The following is a 20267-nucleotide window of genomic DNA, read 5'->3' on the forward strand; positions in this document are numbered from 1 at the left end:
AATTTAGCAGATGACGCAAGCATATGGGTTATAAAGGGAAGTGAAAGATTTGTGTAATTTGTAGATGTGAGGTGAAGACTATTTTCACAACTTGACTCACCAATGGCGGGGAGTGGTGCTGTGTGCTTTGTGGTCTGTGTCACACTATCCAGTAGGTTACATGAGGAAATGATCTGCTGTGTAGCTCTACTTTATCATGGGAGTTCTGTCTCCCATATAAACATGTAGCACACCTTTTTCTATTGTATCATATCAGTCTTCCAGGGTTGTTTTTTTTTCCCAAATCAGCAAAATTTGAAACATGGCTCAAACATTTAAAAGTATTTTGAGTTACAAGCAATCTTGGGTTGGGTTTTAAAAACATGGTGAATGCATTGATATTTTTCATAAGGAATAAAATAGAGGAAATATTCTGTATGACTAAAACAAGTATGTATGACCAAGTATTCAAGCAATGCTTCTCAAAAAAGAGGAATGACCATCATGAAATTCTCAGGAGCTGAAATAAATGACATCCTTAGAGGACTTCACACTCTGCGCACAGTGATTATGGGAGCCACCTAAATCTCTCTAAAGAATGGAATAGAATAGAACAGAGGGAAGTTGGTTTGTGGAACACATTTATACACAAAGGCAATTCAGACTGCTGTACTTAGACATGGTAGCTCACTTAAGGTAACTGATTTATAATTGGACAATTGCCAGTTCCAGCCCCATCACTGTCAAGTTGCCACTGTCCAACTGTGAGGTTTGTTTTTGGCATGACCCCACTCCAATTTATTTTCACATTTTGCTTAGCACCTCCTCTGTAGGCTTGCACGTGGAACCTCACGCACGCCCTGAACCAGACATGTCTCACACACACACACACACACACACACACACACACACACACAAAAAAAAAAAACAACAACTACCACACAGCAGCACAGCATTATCTGGGTGGTGGATTTCTTAGCACTGCAGTGACACTGACATGATGTTTGCATATTAGTGTGTATTGAACTGGTACAAGTGGAAAAATCCCATTTAATTGCTTATTATTACATTATATTACATCTTATTAAATGTAAAAGTCCTAGATTAACACGACTGTATGAAGTCCCAGGTTAAGACTTAATGACATTCGTGGGACCACATATGATAACTATCTAGGTACTGGCTATACATAACTTTATATAACATTTTCCATTGCTGAGTTACAATCCTGTTTACACTGTGCAATAATCACTGGAACAATGTCAGTAGTTTCTATATATAATGTGCAGTATTTTATTCCTATTTGCAATATATGTATATACTTGTACTATATATATATATATATATATATATATATATATATATATATATATATATATATATATATATATAATTTTTTAACTTTTTAATTTTTTTTTAGATATATTTCTTGTGTATTTATACTGTGTCTTGTCTCGTGCACTTACCTTTATGTATAGTGTATATTTGCACATCGGAGTTTGGAGAAACGCAAACTCGTTCAGCTGTGCACTACTTGTTGTATAGTCTGAATGACAATACAGCTGACTTTGACCTTGACTTTTGACTTTAACTTTATTTTAAATATATAAAAGACAGATGTACTCAGACTGTGTATACTCAGATGGACCATCTTCTAGCAAGGTTATTAGAACAAATTCAAGTACCTTCCAAGTTGACTCAGAGTCATGTGTCAATCTGCAATATTAGTGTATTAGTGAGCATAAGGGTTTCTTTTTGGTATTGAGTGAAGTTCCTAGTTTGCTTTGATTTATTGTTTTGGTTACTCACCAACAGTTGCCAACTTTTTCTGCAGGTTGTCATTCTCCTTCTGTTACTGTGCCCTCTTGTTTCTCTGGCTGTTCTGTAACTTGTCTCTCTCCTTCATCACATTAATGTAACTGGTCTCTAACTCATCTTTCTTTATAGCCAGGTTGTTGTAACTGGATTGTAGCCGGTCTCTCTCTATAGTCAGGTTGATGAGTATTGTCTGTAACTGGTCTCTCTCTATAGTCAGGTTGTTGTAACTGGTCTGGAACTGGTCTCTCTCTGCAGTGAATTTAACCCACATCACTGTGATGGCAGCCAGCAGGAGAACACACAGCAACCCCAGACAAACTGAAGCCAGTCTGGAACATCGGCTCCTTGCAGTGTTGGTTCCTGAAGCTGGAAGATAATCATTTTTAAAAATAAGAATTAAAAAATTATATCAGTTGTTTACATGCGAAACAGGGAGGACTACTGAAGGTTACATCAGGGAATTCAGACCACTGTTACCCTTCCCCTCTGCTAACATCACAGCATAATTGGAAACAATGTCGTATGTGTTTTTTTAAAGAACTAATTAAAATAATCCTTTCTCAGGGTTCCCCTCTTTGGCATTCTGGTCCTGTTCTTTTACTTTCATACTTTTTGTTTGTTTGTGTGTTTGTTTTGTTTTGTTTTTATTGTTTTGCAGGTTTGGCCATGATTCCGGATCTGTTCAACTCTGGATAAATCTTGCTCTTCTAAGTGTTTGTGTCCAGCCTCCCTATTGCTTTCTGTTGCAACCATAACAGTAAGTATGTATGTGGGACCTGTAAAACTTGATACTACACTACACTCCTTCAAATGTTTAAAGTAATATGATGACTGGTGTTAATAACACCTACGTAAGGTGACCTATACTGCACTGATGTTAATGCTTTAAATGAAAAGTTACACCCTGCTGTGAGTATATTCATTTATTTTGTTGCACTCTCTTTGTAGGTCTGATTATATATTTCATTGTTTGGTACGATTTACAAAATCTTTTTCACTGCAATTCAGGACAGAGATTGAGATGATGTGAACATGCATCATCTAAAGTATTGATCGGGGTCTAGCTGAATAGTTTGTTACAAAGATATAAATATGAGCGAGAGAGAGAGAGAGAGAGAGAGAGAGAGAGAGAGAGAGAGAGAGAGAGAGAGAGAGAGAGAGAGAGAGAGAGAGAGAGAGAGAGAGAAAATATATGAAAACACTCACCTGAGCTTTCAGCTCCCTTGTTTCTGGTCGTGTGACTGTCCAGTTCATCCTTCATGTCTTCATATGAATTCTCACTGTCTTCTGAATCATACCTGTTGACCTCTATAACTTCTGTGTTTGCATATAAATTCACAGTCGTCTCCATTCTGCTCTCTTCAACAATTATGATCTTACAGTGAATGGTGAATCAGTTCATACAGATGAATTCATTTTGCCTCAGAGAAACTGTCATGTGTCAATATTAACTTCCGCCTTTATCAGTGTTGCTTCCTGGACTTCTGCATGCTGCAAAATGTGTGAAATTAAGGTATCGGTAAAGCCAAATACAACAGTCAAAACACAGAAGCCAATCTGACCATGTTGCCTGTGCACTACCCTAAAACTTCATTAATGTATTTTAGGGACAGATACAAGCCTTTACTAGACAATTGTATCTAGATATGTGTCGCCCAAAATATTGTCTTGATATAACAGACGATATAATGTTGACCTATGCGGAATTATGTTCTTTGTACTATTACCGCTCCTCTGCTTCTGTTAGTATGTGATAACTTTGTCCCAAGTGTAAAAATTTAAATATTGTATCATGCATGCAGCACTTTCATGAAAAACTGACCATCTAATCTGTGCCAACACCAGAAAGGTTAGAATAATGTGTGCATGTGCATGTATAATGTGTAATGGATGATTATGTTTTGTGCAGTATGTTATTAAACTTTTATTACACCACAGCAGTGGTGTCATAAAAATGCAACAGAGTATCAAAATAGATTTTGTATGTCATATGGAGGCGCTTTAGTTGAATTTTCACCTTTGCCTGTCTACCAACCCTAATGTAGCGACATGCACACACACCAAGTCTGTGATGAACTATAATCCAGAGGATTATGATTTAATTATATGATATGCAATGTTATAACATGTATGATAAGCCTTTGCTGATATTAATGAGAAAACTCTCAGACGGAGAATGCCTGCCAACAGATTCACTTTCAGTATTTTAGAGTCAAGATGCACATCAGTGTTTTAGTGAGTGTTCTACAGATTAGAGATCTCTCACAGTGTTTATGAAGATACATTTGTGTGGTTTAGTTAGAGGATGTGCTGAACAGTTTTGGACATAATGTAACTTATCAACACTCTTGGCCATCTACATCAGAGAAAGAAAGAGAAGGTTGGACGTGATATTTCAATCAAAAGACTCATTTAAAAAACAGTAATGAATTTTTCACACACAGCATTCTTAATCATAATTATGTACTGTATAAAGCAGGGTTGTGTACCTACTCTTATTGTTTTTATGTGTGTGTGTGTGGGGGGGGGTTCAACATTTTAGAAAAACAGTGACGGTATCACAAAATTAAACAAATAATGTTATTCAAAGCCACCCTTTGGTGTTCTCTTAACCAGCTTCATGAGGTACCATCTATGAATGAAGACATTCTCATGTATGAGCACTTGTAGGATGAGGGGGCAATTAAGATTTATTTAAACTTTATTAAATTTTATTATTAGTACATTTAAATATATATTAATATATTACAGAGTATATTACAGAGGCCACAGGACTTCATTTACATCACAGGCAATCCTCTCCATCTCTAGACAACAGGAAAAGAATCCTTTGGCATTTTCAAACCAGTCTTGAATAGATTCCACTCCTGTGTTGTCACAAGCTGCATTCACTGACTGGAGGAGATTCGGACATTTTCAGCTTTCAGACATACGCCTTCCACCACTATGCTGAGAAACATTTTTCAATACGATTAAGGAAGGGAGAGCATGGTGGGAGGAACACATTTCTGTGAATGTTCACACTGTGTCAAATTACAACAAACACAGGATGCTCAGCCTGCTCATGACTTCTCTGCTCATATCAAGTTCATTCTCAAACCATTTCACAGTTTAACTCATGGTGAAATGGTTTGAGAATGCTCTGTCCAAACTGAGGAAAAAAAACAGGTGTGCATAAGGAAAGATACATCTATCTATCTATCTATCTATCTATCTATCTATCTATCTATCTATCTATCTATATATATATATATATATATATATATATATATATATATATATATATATATATATATATATATATATATATACAAAAAAATATATAATAATGTATGTACAATATATGTATAATATGTATATATACACAATGTACAATGTATATATGGATATATGTGTATGCACACAATGTATAATTCCAGTTTACAAATGTACAGATTTACAGTGGTGGTGGTCCCCATAGTTTATCAGTTGCCCTGATTCAGGGCCTGAATGGCCTGTGGGAAGAAGCTCCTCTTCAGTCTCTCTGTATTGGTCTTCAGGGAGCGAAAGCGCTTCCCTGACCTCACCAGCGAGAAGCGCCTGTTGTTAGGATGGGTGGGGTCCTTCACAATCCTCCTGGCCTTGGTCTGGTCTCCTTGGCCTTCTTTGCCAGGGAGTTGGTGTGGCGGGACCAGGACAGGTCCTGCGAGATGTGAACTCCAAGGTACCTGAAACTGTCTACTCTATCCACCGTGGTTCCATTGATCCTCACAGGTTGGTAGTGCTGATCCTGCTTCTTACTGCAGTCCACGATCAGCTCCTTTGTCTTGCTGAACGTTTAGGAGGAGATTATTTCCCTGGCACCGGTTTTCTAGGTGTTTAATCTCCTCCAGGTAGGCCCTCTCATCGTTGTCCGAGGCCCATGACGACGGTATCCTCAGCACATTTGACAATGATGGTGGAGCTGGAAGTGGCTGCACAGTTGTAGGTGTACAGTGAGTAGAGCAGGGGGCTTAGGACACAACCCTGAGGAGCTCCAGTGCTGAGGGTGAGGGTGGATGAGACACAGTTGCCCACCCGTACTGATTGTTAGGAAGTTGGAGATCCAGTCTCACAGGGATGGATGTAGTCCCAGGTCCTCCAACTTGGTAGTGAGTATGGAGGGGATAATGGTGTTAAATGCTGAACTATAAGCATTTTAACATAGTTACCCCTCTCTTTGTCCAGGTGGGTCAGTGTGGTGTGGAGCAGATGTGCAATTGCGTCATCAGTGGAGCGGTTGTGGTGATATGCAAACTGCAGTGGGTCCATGGAGGCTGGCAGTGAAGAGGTGATGAAGTCTCTGACTAGCTTTTCAAAACACTTCATCATGACTGATGTGAGGGCAACAGGGCGGTAGTCATTGAGGCCGGAGGGCCGAGGTTTCTTTGGGACAGGGACGATGGTGGATCGCTTGAAGCTGGATGGGACGGTACCGAACGTCAGGGAGAGATTGAAGATGTCAGTGAATACCGGGGCTAGCTGGGCTGCGCAAGCTTTGAGGACTCTCCCACAGATACCGTCTGGTCCCACCGCCTTCCTAGATTAAGAGAAAGAAGAGCATCTCTGCTGTATGAGATGCACGTCGTGGTGTAGAGAGAAGGGCTGTGGAGATATCAGGGATAGCGGGAAGAGCGAAAAGAGCGAATAAAGTGCCAGGTGTGGACAGAGAAGTCGTGACGGCAGCCGACCTCACCGGCGCCATCTTGCAGACTATCTGAGCAAGGCATCCTGTAGACCATCTAGAAATGTTATTATATGGTCAGTGTTGTATGGCCATAAAGTCATATGGTGGAGAAGTGCACAGTTGATGGTAGCACATATGGTCACGTTGCTACCACCCTGCTCAGACACCTATACATGGCATGTTGACCAATGATTTTGTGATGTCTCCTTCTTCTTTTTACGACACTGAACCCATCTTCATCCAAGAAGTGTTCATGATGCCTCACCATGGAGTCCGATTCATACATTCTCTATACACAGGGAAACTAGACTATGTTCATTTTGTAAATGACATTACATGCCAGGCTTGTTTCATACTTATCAAATGGTAATCCTTAGGCTTTTTTAATACTTATCAGGTTGTGTTGCAGGACATGGTCAATTGTGGAAAAACTCTATTGATTCCTTCAAAATTCAAGTTGTCTTCAGTAACTTGCTATTGTATTTCACACAGTCAAATTGCATTATCTTGAAGAACCATATCAACATTGAGAGTCTCCTGGTTTTGTGGGAATATATGTGTCCTTCCACCCTCATGTGGCAGTCTTTATATTCTTCAAAAAGATCAATTTGTTATTGTAATCTTGCACTGGCATGTTTCCACTAATACTGTATAGTATTATGGAATACCCTATACACAGTATATTACTGTAAAGAAGACTTTTCCCAAAAATTACAATAATTTTACCTGATTACTTCTCTGAAGGTCCTGACTATGGAAGGCACTGAGAACCTACTTAAATGAGGCTGAACAGGTAGTCCGTCTTCCCTCATACTCAATCCATGAAAAAGAATATGGTCTATGACTGGTGCTATGATTTCTCCTGAGGTTTTGGCTCTTGGTCATGGTCTTCCTCATTGTATTCCTCCTCCCCAATCACCTCTGACCTGCACTCCTCTTCCTCTTCTGCCTTCCAGTGTTGAAATCACATATGCCATTTGTAGCTGACTTTGCTTTATAGCCTGTTTACTCATTGGGTTCAACACATGTTCTCAATTTTGAGTGGTGGTGTGTTAACGATGACAACAGTGTGTTAGTTGTCTTTAACTTGTGGGGCCTGTGTGAGTCATTCTGGGTCAAAGTTCACCAAACTGCTAAATTTGTTTTGTGAATGAGAGTGTGTTTAGGGTTTTGAAAAATGGATGATTCAGATTTGCAAATTGTGTCTAACCACATGAAAAGTGTTTAAAGCTTTACCAACTGTGTTTGATAATAATGAAGTTTTGAGAGTTTGACAGTGATTTTGTTTTTGAAAAAGGGGGTGTACTGTTGTAGCAATTCAGAAAAACTAGTAGAAACTCAATCCACAGTCATACCGTTTTCTGTAGAACAGTCCATTTTAGTCATGCGGAAGTGAATAGATAAGTGTAAGTGTTTTGATGAGAATAAAACATGGTCTTACATTTCCAGTAAGAACAATGTTTTTGTAATGAATGGGATTCAAACCAAACATTTCTTATCCAACATAGCAATTTGTCAAATTATCTGTTGCACTACTAGCTCAGTAATACACATATGCAGATTGTAATATCTGGATGTTGTGTAAGAAACGTGCTATTCAGATAAACTTAGCTTGCCTTACAGGTGTCACATTGGTTATTTTAAGTGTTGTACAAGCTTTCTGTGGATGTGGGTGTCATTACCAAGACAACAGGCACTAGTTGCTTCTCAGCAGGGGAGTGGGCTGCTGGGTGGCTGGTTTACAAAATGTTTCGTAGCTTTAATCATTCTGGTGTTAAAGGCTCCCATGTGGGTGTTATTGAAAACGACAAATTTTCGGTTTTGTTTTGACCTTGACATGAGTAGTAAATTATTTCATTCATCTTTATAACTGCGTAGACAATTAATCCAGCGTGTGTACGGGGTAGTTACATATTAATGAAGTAGTATGAAATTTAAAAAAAAAAAAACATCATGGTTCAATTGTGTCTTATAAAAAGGAAGAATCAAAAAAGGCAGTGTGCTACATTAATGTAGGATGGTAATTTATTGTCAGATGTGCGCCCTCAGTGAACCACATTCCATGAAAACTCAGTTGCTGATACATGATCGTTGATCTAAAATAAATAAAAATACAAACCAGTAAACACACACAAATGTAGCACATTAGCCTCATATATGAATATAACTCTGCTCCATGTGTTGTTTGGTAACTGTGGCTTTTTTGGCCACTTTGCATTCATTATTGAGTCTTTCAGAGTAGAACATCTTGGACAGAGCTGAAATGGGTGAGCTCACACAGGTTTTGTGTTTTGTGCTGTGACAACACACATCATTTTCCAATGTATCATATCAATCTTCAACAGATATTTTAATTTTTCAAAATCAGCAGAATCTATTACAGTGATTTTTAAATATTTAGAGTTGCAAGCAATTATGGTGTAATCATGGAGGGGGTGGAGAGCAAACACACGTGCGTAGTGACGACGCCATAACGAACCAAACGGATTAAATAGAATATATAAAAAATAAGTTTAATAACTGACATAGTCTAACAATAGAATAGAATGAAGAACAAACAGGCTAACAGAACGTAAGTTGAACAAACAATATTGACGACGAAGATACGGGTAAGAGAACTAAACAAGGAAAGCAACATGCAGCAAGGGTAATTAAACCAGAAACCATGAAAGACACTCTATGGCAAAGACAATGACCAACAAACAAGACCCCTAGGGAGGGGGGGGGGGCTTTATAACACTACAATCAGGGACAAACTAGGAACAGCTGGCATGAAAGGGGAGGAGACAGGGAACCATGGAGACGAATGACAACCCGGAAGTGATTGGGTGCCATGACAATGGGGAATGCTCAGGTCTGTGGACGTGACTCATGGGCTGAGGTTTGAAAGAACATGAGGTGAACACACTGATATTTTCCATAGGGAATAAAGCAGATAAAATACATTTTGTTACTAATCCCAGAAAAACATGCACGGCACTGTATAAGATATATTCAAATAAGGCTTCAGAAGAAAGACGAATGCCCATTATTAAATTCAAACGCATAAAGCCCGGAACCACGAGAGCTTTAATAAATGAAATAATTAGAGTACTCCCTTCACGGTCAGAGGACAGTGATTATAGGACCTGCCTTTCATCCCAAAGCTCTGAAAAATACACTCAAATTAAACAAAGTTTATTTATGAAAAACATTTCATACGCATGTGCAGTTTAGGGTTCTTTACACAAACAATGAATAAAATAATTCAGCTTGAAATGAAATTCCCTTGAACATCTTGAATTGAAATCAATGTATAGAACTGATTAATAGATGTTCCAAATATATATTAGGTCAGAAGCAATCAAATAAGGAAACAAGGTACATGCAGTAAGATGCATGAGGTTTTGGATCTGACTTTAGGTCTGAGATGTTACATTTCCTCAATTAAGAAACATAAAGAAATGGCCTAGGATAACCTATAGTATGAAGTCAATACTTTATACATAATGTAGATGATGATGATAAACTAGCATCATAGAAGCACTTTGGAATTATTGTCATTATAATGATATGATTTGCTCACTGTGTGGCAGTAGTGTCCCGTTTGAAGTTCACAGCAGCATACTGAACACTGTCTCCCTCTGTGGTGTCTATAGGAAGCTTGGAAGGAGGGAGCGAGGACTCTTCCTGTCTGCAGTGGGGTATGAAATGAATGCTGGCATACTGAATTTCACCATCACCAGGTAATGAGGCTTTCTTTAAGGCGTCTGAGATCATGGCCTGGGCTGACATGGGATCACTCTGAGAGAAAACATTACCGTGGGAAATAAAGCATGTTTTTTTGTCAGAAGGCTATATAATTCTAAGTAGTAAACAATTAAAACCCCAACTTAAGTAGTTTTTCATTTAGATGGCACTATTGCATCATTTTGTGTTTTAAAATTCAATCTTATTTTATCGCTTAATATTTCATTTTATATCTTTAAATATATGTTAACTTTTATTTTAATATTCTACTTTTAATTTTAATACATTTTCTAACATTTTCCTATTGTTATACTGTGTGCACAATTATTAGGCAATAGAGTATTTCAACCATATGATTATTTTATGCATATTTTCCAACTCCAAGCTGTATACACTTGAATACTTATTGGATTTAAGCATATAAGGCGATGTTTATTTGTGAAATAAGGGAGGGTGTGGCCTAAGGAGATCAACACCCTATATCAAGTTGTGCATAATTATCATACAGCTTCTTTTCCTCAGGCAAAATGGGCCAAAAAAGAGATTTAACTGACTCTGAAAAGTCAAAAGTTGGAGTCTTTCAGAGGGATGCAGCACTCTTAAAATAGCTAAGATATTGGAGCATGATCACAGAACCATCAAACATTTTGTTGCAAATAGTTAACAGGGTCACAAGAAATCATGTTGAAAAAAAAAATTTAACTGCCAAAGATTTGAGTAAAATCAAATATAAGGCAGCCAGGAACCCATTATCCTCCTGTGCTGTCATATTTCAGAACTGCAACATACCTGGAGTGCCCAGAAGTACAAGTTGTTCAGTACTCAGAGACATGGCCAAGGTAAGGAAGGCTGAAACCTGACCACCACTGAACAAGCCACATAAGGTGAAGCGCCAAGATTTGGCCAAGAAATATCTGAAGACAGATTTTTCAAAGGATTTATGGACTGATGAGACGAGAGTGACTCGTGACAGACCAGATGGATGGGCCCATGGCTGGATCAGTAATCGGCACAGAGCTCCACGTTGACTCAGACACCAGCAAGATGGAGGTGGGGTACTGCTATGGGCAGGTATTGTTAAAGATGAGCTAGTTGCACCCTTTTGAAGATGGATTCAAAATCAACTCCCAAACCAACTTCCGGTTTTTAGAAGACACTTTATTCAAGCAGTGGTACAGGAAAAAGTCTTTATCTTTCAAGTATACCATGATTTTTATGTGGGACAATGCATCGAAGTACTCCACAGCATGACTAGCCAGTATGGAAGGCTTATGACTGTTATTAAAAAGAAGGGTGGCTATATTGATCACTGATTTTTTATTTTTTTTATGTCAGAAATGTTTATTTGTACATTTTGAGTTGTTTGTTGATTATTCTCACTTTAATGGATGAAAATAAACAAGTGAGATGGGAAACTTTCTGTTTTTCATTTAGTTGCATAATAATTCTGCACACTAATAGTTGTCCAATAATTATGTACATGCAGATACTCTCCTAAGAAAGCCCAAACTTCACTTTCCCTTCCTTAAATCTTCAGATTTGAAGTTTATTTACATTTTGGAGTGACCAAGAGCACTGTTGTTGTTCAATAATAAAATGCATCCTCAAAAATACAACTTGCCTAATAATTGTGCACACAGTGTATGTGGCAAAGTTCTTCCTGAGGTGATAGATCTCACGTTGTAATAAGCTTTTATCTTTGATTTGCACTTTGAATCCTGTGTGTGAAAAGTACAAATAAACTTGCTTTACCTTGGCCTTGCCAAACTGAGCAGAGTGTTCTGATTGGCTCTGGTAAACCAGTATGAATGTAAATACAGCGGTCATGGACTGGCTTTATACTCCAGTTATGGCATTAATGGGCTGGAAAGGGTCTTAAACAGGCTTACCTGTTCACCTGCCCCAGTCCTCTTGTGGCCTTTAGCTGAGCTGGAGTTTCTCCTAATGAGTACACAATCAACAGCACAATATTCATACAGAACAAAAACAAGCATTTATTTGAATGCATCTTTAAAGATGGCAAACTGCAGTGTTTACCTACCACGCCCACAGAGTTCCTATAATGAGTACTAGAGCCAGAAAGACTGATGAAAATCAACATTATGATTTCATCCAGGCCTTTCTCCGTGCTTCCTGGACCATCTAATGTATTAATATCGATAATAATAGTTTGCAGCAAGGAAACGATAAAAATATTTGAATTTTGCATTTGAAAACCATATTACTACCAATTTCAACCTTCCACCTGTTCTGTAACAGCTCCTACCACACCTGAGCCATTAACACTCCTGAATATTTTTGTAAGCTGTAAATAATTGTGTGTAAATGTTGTTCTTATACCGATAATAATGATCAGGTTCAGAGGTCAGCTGGCAGGAAGTGCTACAGTTGAGGTTCACTGTCTTTCCACTCTGATCAGAGGTCATCCTCGCCTGCAGGTCTGGATGGAGACACAGTCTATTACAAGTTCATAGAAATATCCCAAATCACTAAGCATATTATAGCATTGTTGATATTTCCTACAACTGTTAGACTGATTGCTTCTGAAATTATATATTTCTCTGCTTTTGTTGTGATGCACAGGAGGTGATATTCCCCTGAGTCTGTGTTTCAGGCCTGTTATATAAGGAGTTGAACTGTTTGCTGTGGTCTTATTATCACTGACACGCCCTGTGTAGTCTACATCTGAACTTAAATTCTCTACGCTTTACTTTCTGAATGATCACATGTTCCATTTTAATGTGTCAGAACAATATATTATATACACTATATGACCACAATTATGTTGACACGACTGAATTATTCATGAGTTCAGGTGTTAAGGACACACCCTTTGCAAAAAGGTGTTCAAATTAAACACACAGCCATACAATCTCCATAGACACATCTGCTTCACACCACACTGACCCACCTGGACAAAGGGAAGGGTAATTATCTTAAAATGCTGTTTGTCGACTACAGTTCAGCATTTAACACCATCATCCCCTCCAGACTCACTACTAAGTAGGAGGATATAGGACTGCATCCATCCTTGTGTGACTGGATCACCAACTTCCTAACAGACAGACCACAATCAGTACGGGTGGGCAACTGTGTCTCATCCACTCTCACCCTCAACACCAAAGCTGCCCAGGGTTGTGTCCTAAGCTCTCTGTTCTACTCACTGTACACCTACGACTGCGTGGCCACTTCCAGCTCTAGGTTCATTGTCAAGTTCACTGATGATACCATCGTCGTGGGCCAGAGAATGACGAGAGGGCCTACCTGGAGGAGATTAAACATCTGGAGAACTGGTGCCAGGAAAATAATCTCCTCCTAAACGTCAGCAAGACAACGGAGCTGATTGTGGACTGCAGCAATAAGCAGGAGCAGCACTACTAACCTGTGAGGATCAATGGAACCACGGTGGAGAGAGTAGACAGTTTCAGGTACCTTGGATTTCACGTCTCGCAGGACCTGTCCCAACACACCCTGGCAAAGAAGGCTCGTCAGCGTCTTTACCACCTCAAACGTCTAAAAGACTTCAGACTGCCCTCCAAAGTGCTGCGGAACTTCTACACCTGCACTATTGAGAGCATCCTCACAGGGAACATCACAGCCCGGTTTGGGAACAGCACCAAGAAGGACAGACAAGCACTACAGAGGGTGATGCGTTCAGCAGAGCACATCACTCACACAGAACTTCCTGACTTGCAGAAAGGACATTGTGTATATATACATATTATACATATACTGTAGTTCCTGTATCTTTCCTCAGCTCAGAAGGAGCACCTACAAAAGCATTTCACTGCGAGTTATACCATGTTTGACTTTATACGTGACAAATAAAACTTGACAAACATAGGCAGTAGAATGGTTTGCACTGAAAAGCTCAGTTTCATAGTGAGCCTAGTGACAATATCATAGGATGCCACCTTTACCACAATTTCTGCCCTGGTACATCTGCCCCAGTCAACTCTACACACCATTCTTGTGGTGTCTAGGACCAAAACTAGCTAGACCATAAACCACAGAATCTCACAGACCGGAGCTTCTGATTGCTGAAGTGTGTAAAAACCACCCTCTGTCACATCACTCACCACAAAGTCCCAAACTGCTTCTGGTAGCAACATCAGTGCAAAAACAACATTGGGAACTTGTCCTTTATCTAAAATGTACATTCTAATCGCACACATTGACCTTGAATCACATACAAAATATAAGCAGACTGCAATTTATAATTTAAAAAACCTTGCCTTTTCTAAAATATTTATTTGGAAAGAGACATGTTTACACATTGACAAATTCTTAGCTTGCAAAAGACTATTATCAGTAACCTATAACTAGGCATTCATTTGGATGGGCAGATTAGAGTAGGGTTTGAGTTTGAGTCGAGGTTAGAGCAAGGTTTGACTTTGAGCCATATCTGTGAGCCATATTTGTGAATGCAACATTAGTGTATTAAATGTAGAAGTTCCAAACAGAACCCCTCCCCCCACCAAAAAAATAAATCAAAAACAGTGAAGAGTGAAATCCTACCTGGAAGATACAGCAGAATGGTTAGTGGTAGAATTCCACATTTACATCCATTTCTGCCTGACCTGATTTCAGAAACATAAATTCAAGAATAATTTCTACAATTTTATTGCATAATCAATGTTTTACACAATTTTAACAAATGCAAACTTGCGGCTGTTTCGATGTAATTTCTTCATACTTCTTTATGCTCTTTTCTATAATAGTAGTATAATAGTGAGGCCCTTCCTTCAGGTTAACCAGAAGCGCCAAGAGGCGGTCGTTTGATCACTGTGACGTCTCACTATAAGTGCTGATGCCAGTCACTTGACTGCAGCGAACCCCATTAAATTCATTAAATTGTTTTCCCTGTATCAAATTCCAGAGGCCCCCTTTCATGACTTCCCCTAGAATTGTACTTTTTATATAAATTATTATCCTTAAATTGTTAAAGTAATTCCTGTGCAAGCCAGTTTAAATTGTTTTCCCCCTTATCTGAGTGAAATTGCCGTCATCGCCTGTATTTCAAAGCTGTAATTCTCTTTTCTGCCAGAGGGTGTCGAAAAAGGTTCACTTGTAAATAAATCTTTATTTGAAATCAATAAAGAACAACACTTTTAGAAACGAAATTAATCAAATAAAGGTCCAAATGTGTCTGTGTAATGAAAAAAAGGGTTTTTTTTCCCACAAATGTCCCACATTACATAGTTTTATAAATAAAGATTTAAATATAGAAATGAAATTAATCAAATAAAGTTCAAACTGAGTGTGTCATGCTTTGCCTAATAAATGCTTAACAGTTTGCATGAATTCTGCGATTGGTATTTATCATATTAACACTTCGTGGCAGGAAATTTCTCAATCCCAAGGACATAACCCCTCCTTCTTTCCAAGGATCAGAGGGCCATCAGCCACCATTTATTATGTGAATGCATATATTATGTAAAATAATTGGGTATAAATCGGTGATTTTGGCATGTTTTCAATTACTTTTTCCAATAATTTCCTTTTTTTTTTTTGAGTGAACTTGGATGCACAAAGAACAATTTCATATCTTCTCTCCTTTTCAACATTTATATTGTACTAGTACATGCTTTTAAAAAATCGCTAACAAGGCGTGGTGTCGTTTGATTCAGTACATGTCCAATAAACCTGATAAATTTGGTATTAAATTCCGTGTGGCTGCTCATGCTGAAACAAAATATATGCTGAACACAATTCCCTCCTATCTAGGGGTGTATGGCAGCAGAGCGGCTGGTCAACGGTTATCAGAAAACACTGTGTTGCATTTAAACATGGAACCTTTGCTGTGGAAAGTACGAGATGTAACGTCAGACAATTTCTTCACCCCATTGTACTGGCAAGCAACCTTTGGGTGAACACAACCACCATTTTTGGGACACTGCTGACACCTGAGATACCCCATGTACACAGGACAGTCTGAATCACTTTCCACCAAGCTGCTGAGGGCAGGAAAATAACAGATGATTTATCGAGGAAAACCTAAAACCAAATGTATGCATCCCGAGCATGACGCTTCGGACAGTTTCAACTGATAATGGTGCAAAGAAGCTACCTGAAACAACACCACTAAATGTGGCGTTGATGTTATAGATTAAATGGCTGTATTCGGTAAAGGGATGCTGTTACGATTAGTCCCTCCTATCCTCCGTGTTCCGTGTTTTCCCTGTCTTGTGTATTTTAGTACCATGCTGTAGTTTCGTTTTCTCCGTTTGATTTTCTACACCTGTCCCTAATTAAGTTCGTTTTATTTAAACCCTGTTGTGTGCCCTGTGTCTTGGCTACTTGTTGTTTATTTGAATCGGTGCGTGTGTTCATTGTGGTTGTTAGGTTCGATGTTTTTTTTGAAAGCCCGTCTCTGTATACCCGTAAGTTTGTGCTTCGTGTATCCTAGCGTTCGTGTTTCTTAGCCCCGAGTTTTCTCTCATCTTTGTTATAGCCTGTTTGCCTTTGTGTGTTTTTGTTTGTTGGACCATGCATCCTCGAAAGCTCCGTATTAGCTCAATGACCCTGCACTACTCTCACAACGACTCTAGATTTGCCCTAATTAATTCTCGCTCTTCTCCCACATGCATCCGCCTCCTTACAGCTCACCGTTACAGAGGCACCCACCATTGGCCTGTATTGGTGTTTTTACAACCTCCTAGACCTGGTTGTAATTAATGCACATATTTTGCATAAAATTAACAAATTTATTCTTGATCTGGTGAAGGAGCTGAAACATACAATGGCTGTGCTAAATGTTTGTATATATAGCTATATTTAGAATGTAATATGGAAAAATAAGGAAAACCTCCTTTAAGAAAGCATTTGAAAGATGAGCCTAAATGGAATAGTGTTGATCATTTTACTTGCATGCTGTTACAAAGATTTCACACTCTTCTTCCTGGAAGGAAGTGACGTGTGTGTGTGTGTGTGTGTGTGTGTATGTATATATATATATATATATATATATATATATATATATATATATATATATATATATATATATATATATATATATATATATATACACACACTGTTGTAACAGATATAGTATTGTAAGTCTAAGTTGGGTCTTTCTTCTTTGTTCAGAAATAATTAAACTTTTCCCATCAGTTTCCATTACCTCACTCTGATGTCTGATATAGATGTACTATTTCTACTTCTGGTCATTCTAGATGTTTAAGTAAACTATCACAAAGTATATTCCAAAACTGCTTGAGCCATACTGTTACTACATTTTAACAGAACTATGGGATAGACTGTTGCGTTTTCTAGTAATAATTGTGTTCAAAGTTGGCCCACAGTTGTTTGTTTTTGTTTGTTTTTCCCTGTTCTCTTTTTTTTTCCTATATGTCCAGTCTGTTTGGCCTCACTATTGTTCACCCAGATCTAGTTTTGATTTCTGCATTCTGTAGTGGTGCTTCACCAGTTCTGGGCATACACTCTGGAGATGCAGGCGATGAGGTGTAGCAGGCTCCTCAGGTTGCTGTAGCTTGTCACTTTTTCCTCACAGAAATCAGGTGTTAGCAGTTCTGCCATACAGTACCAAAGGGTGCATCCACCAGATAAGATCACATTAGAATGGTGTACAGTTCCTGACACCTTGGAGTCTGTAGTCCAAACTTCACTTACAAGATGTAGCTGACTCTTTCTGATTCTGTGGTGCTTACTAAAGATCTGCACATCTGACTTCCTTTTCTCCCATTCTTTAAAGTGGACAGGAAATGTCAGATATGGATGGACATCTTCCCATAAGAAGCTGGGCAGGACTATATCCCTTGTATAAAGGTGTAGACCTATAGGCCGGTATTGCTAGGTATGAAACTTTCTTTTTAAAAAAGTTCAGGGTTTACACAAAGCATTACACTGAGCAAAGGTTTAAGATCTTTTTCCACCATAAAATGTTTTCCCAGTAGAAAATCTGGAAAACAGATCACATACCTCACAGATGTATATGCAGACCTGAAGATCCAGTAGAATACTGGTGGGAAAAATCAGCAGTTTATCTGCATCTGTATATCTGTGTTTGTCAGCAACATCAGTGAAAGCATATTTTTTGTAAGGTTGGGAGGACATTATCAGTAAGAGAAGTCGTGTCAACCCTAGCACTGCAAAACAAATAATTTCCTTAAATAAAAATCGTGAAAAATGAAGATGGAATTGTTGTCCCAACTTGAAGTTACTTGACCACAATCACAGTGTCATATGTATCTTTTAAGGTGACCCTTTCAATCATGAGCCACCCAACATATAGCCTATTTTTAATAAATACATTAACAACTGATTCCTCCGGTCAGTACGTTAATGTTGAAAAAGACACACTTTCTTTATTTTCTTCACTTGTATTTTTTATAATGAGTAAAATGATCAAAAATACAGTTATGTGCAAAATAATAGCAGTCTAACATCACTTAGGTATTTAGTTACTGATTTTGGTAGAAAAGATCACACAACATGGGAAAAAATTCAGGACTAGGTGTAGCCGAGTAATGGGCATCCAACGCAATCAACATGCATGCTGCTAATTGGGTTTAATTGACTCATTTAATGAAAGGGGCGTGTTCAAATTAATTTCATTGTGGAGTTTAATTAGTGAGGACATTCATTCTATGAAGAGACAGGTGTCAATTGGGGTGACATCAGCATGTGGTCATAAATGGAACTGGTAGATATGTGTAGTTTGGAGATGTGTTGTGAAGACTCTTCTTACAGCTTGACTCCCCACTCGCAGTTAAGAATAAAGAAACCTTTAGCCTCAGCGTGTTGAAAGTGCTTCCTTTGGTGGGGAATTTCTCCTGTAGATTCATGGTCTATTTGCTCTAAAATAAAGACAAAATCAAATCAACAACCATAAAAATGTAGCATATTAGCCTCATATATGAAGGCTAGTATGTAGCTTTACTCCATGCGCTGTTTAGTAATATAGGCAATTTTTTTTCTTTTGTTGCTATCATGCATCATTCATTTTTGAGTCCTTCAGAGGAGGACATTATAAAAAGAGTTTGAATGGGTCATGTTGTGCAATGTGCTTCGTGGTCTGTGTCACACTATCCAGTAGGTTACATGAGGAAAAGATCTGCTGTGTAGCTCTACTTTATCATGGGAGTTCTGTCTCCAATATAAACATGTAGCACAACTTTTTCTATTGTATCATATCAATCTTCCAGTGTTTTTTTTGCATAAAATTCTCAGGAGCTGAAATAAATGAAATCCTTAGAGAACTTCACACTCTGCGCACAGTGATTATGGGAGCCACCTAAATCTCTCTAAAGAATGGAATAGAATAGAACAGAGGGAAGTTGGTTTGTGGAACACATTTATACACAAAGGCAATTCAGACTGCTGTACTTAGACATGGTAGCTCACTTAAGGTAACTGATTTATAATTGGACAATTGCAAGTTCCCATCACTGTCAAGCTGCCACTTTCCAACTGTGAGGTTTGTTTTTGGCATGACCCCACTCCAATTTATTTTCACATTTTGCTTAGCACCTCCTCTGTAGGCTTGCACGTGGAACCTCACGCACGCCCTGAACCAGACATGTCTCACACACACACACGCGCACACACACACACACAAAAACAACAACTACCACACAGCAGCATTATCACACACACACACACACACACACACACACACACACACACACACACACACACACACACACACACACACACACACACACACACACAACAGCAGAGCAGCATTATCTGGGTGGTGGATTTCTTAGCACTGCAGTGACACTGACATGATGTTTGCATATTAGTGTGTATTGAACTGGTACAAGTGGAAAAATCCCATTTAATTGCTTATTATTACATTATATTACATCTTATTAAATGTAAATGTCCTAGATTAACACGACTGTATGAAGTCCCAGGTGAAGACTTAATGACATTCGTGGGACCACATATGATAACTAGGTACTGGCTGTACATAACTTTATATAACATTTTCCAGTACTGAGTTATAATACTGGTTACACTGTGCAATAATCACTGGAACAATGTCAGTAATTTCTATATATATACTTGT

Source organism: Electrophorus electricus, chromosome 14, assembly GCF_013358815.1.
Source record: "Electrophorus electricus isolate fEleEle1 chromosome 14, fEleEle1.pri, whole genome shotgun sequence".
In the NCBI taxonomy this organism is placed as follows: Eukaryota; Metazoa; Chordata; class Actinopteri; order Gymnotiformes; family Gymnotidae; genus Electrophorus; species Electrophorus electricus.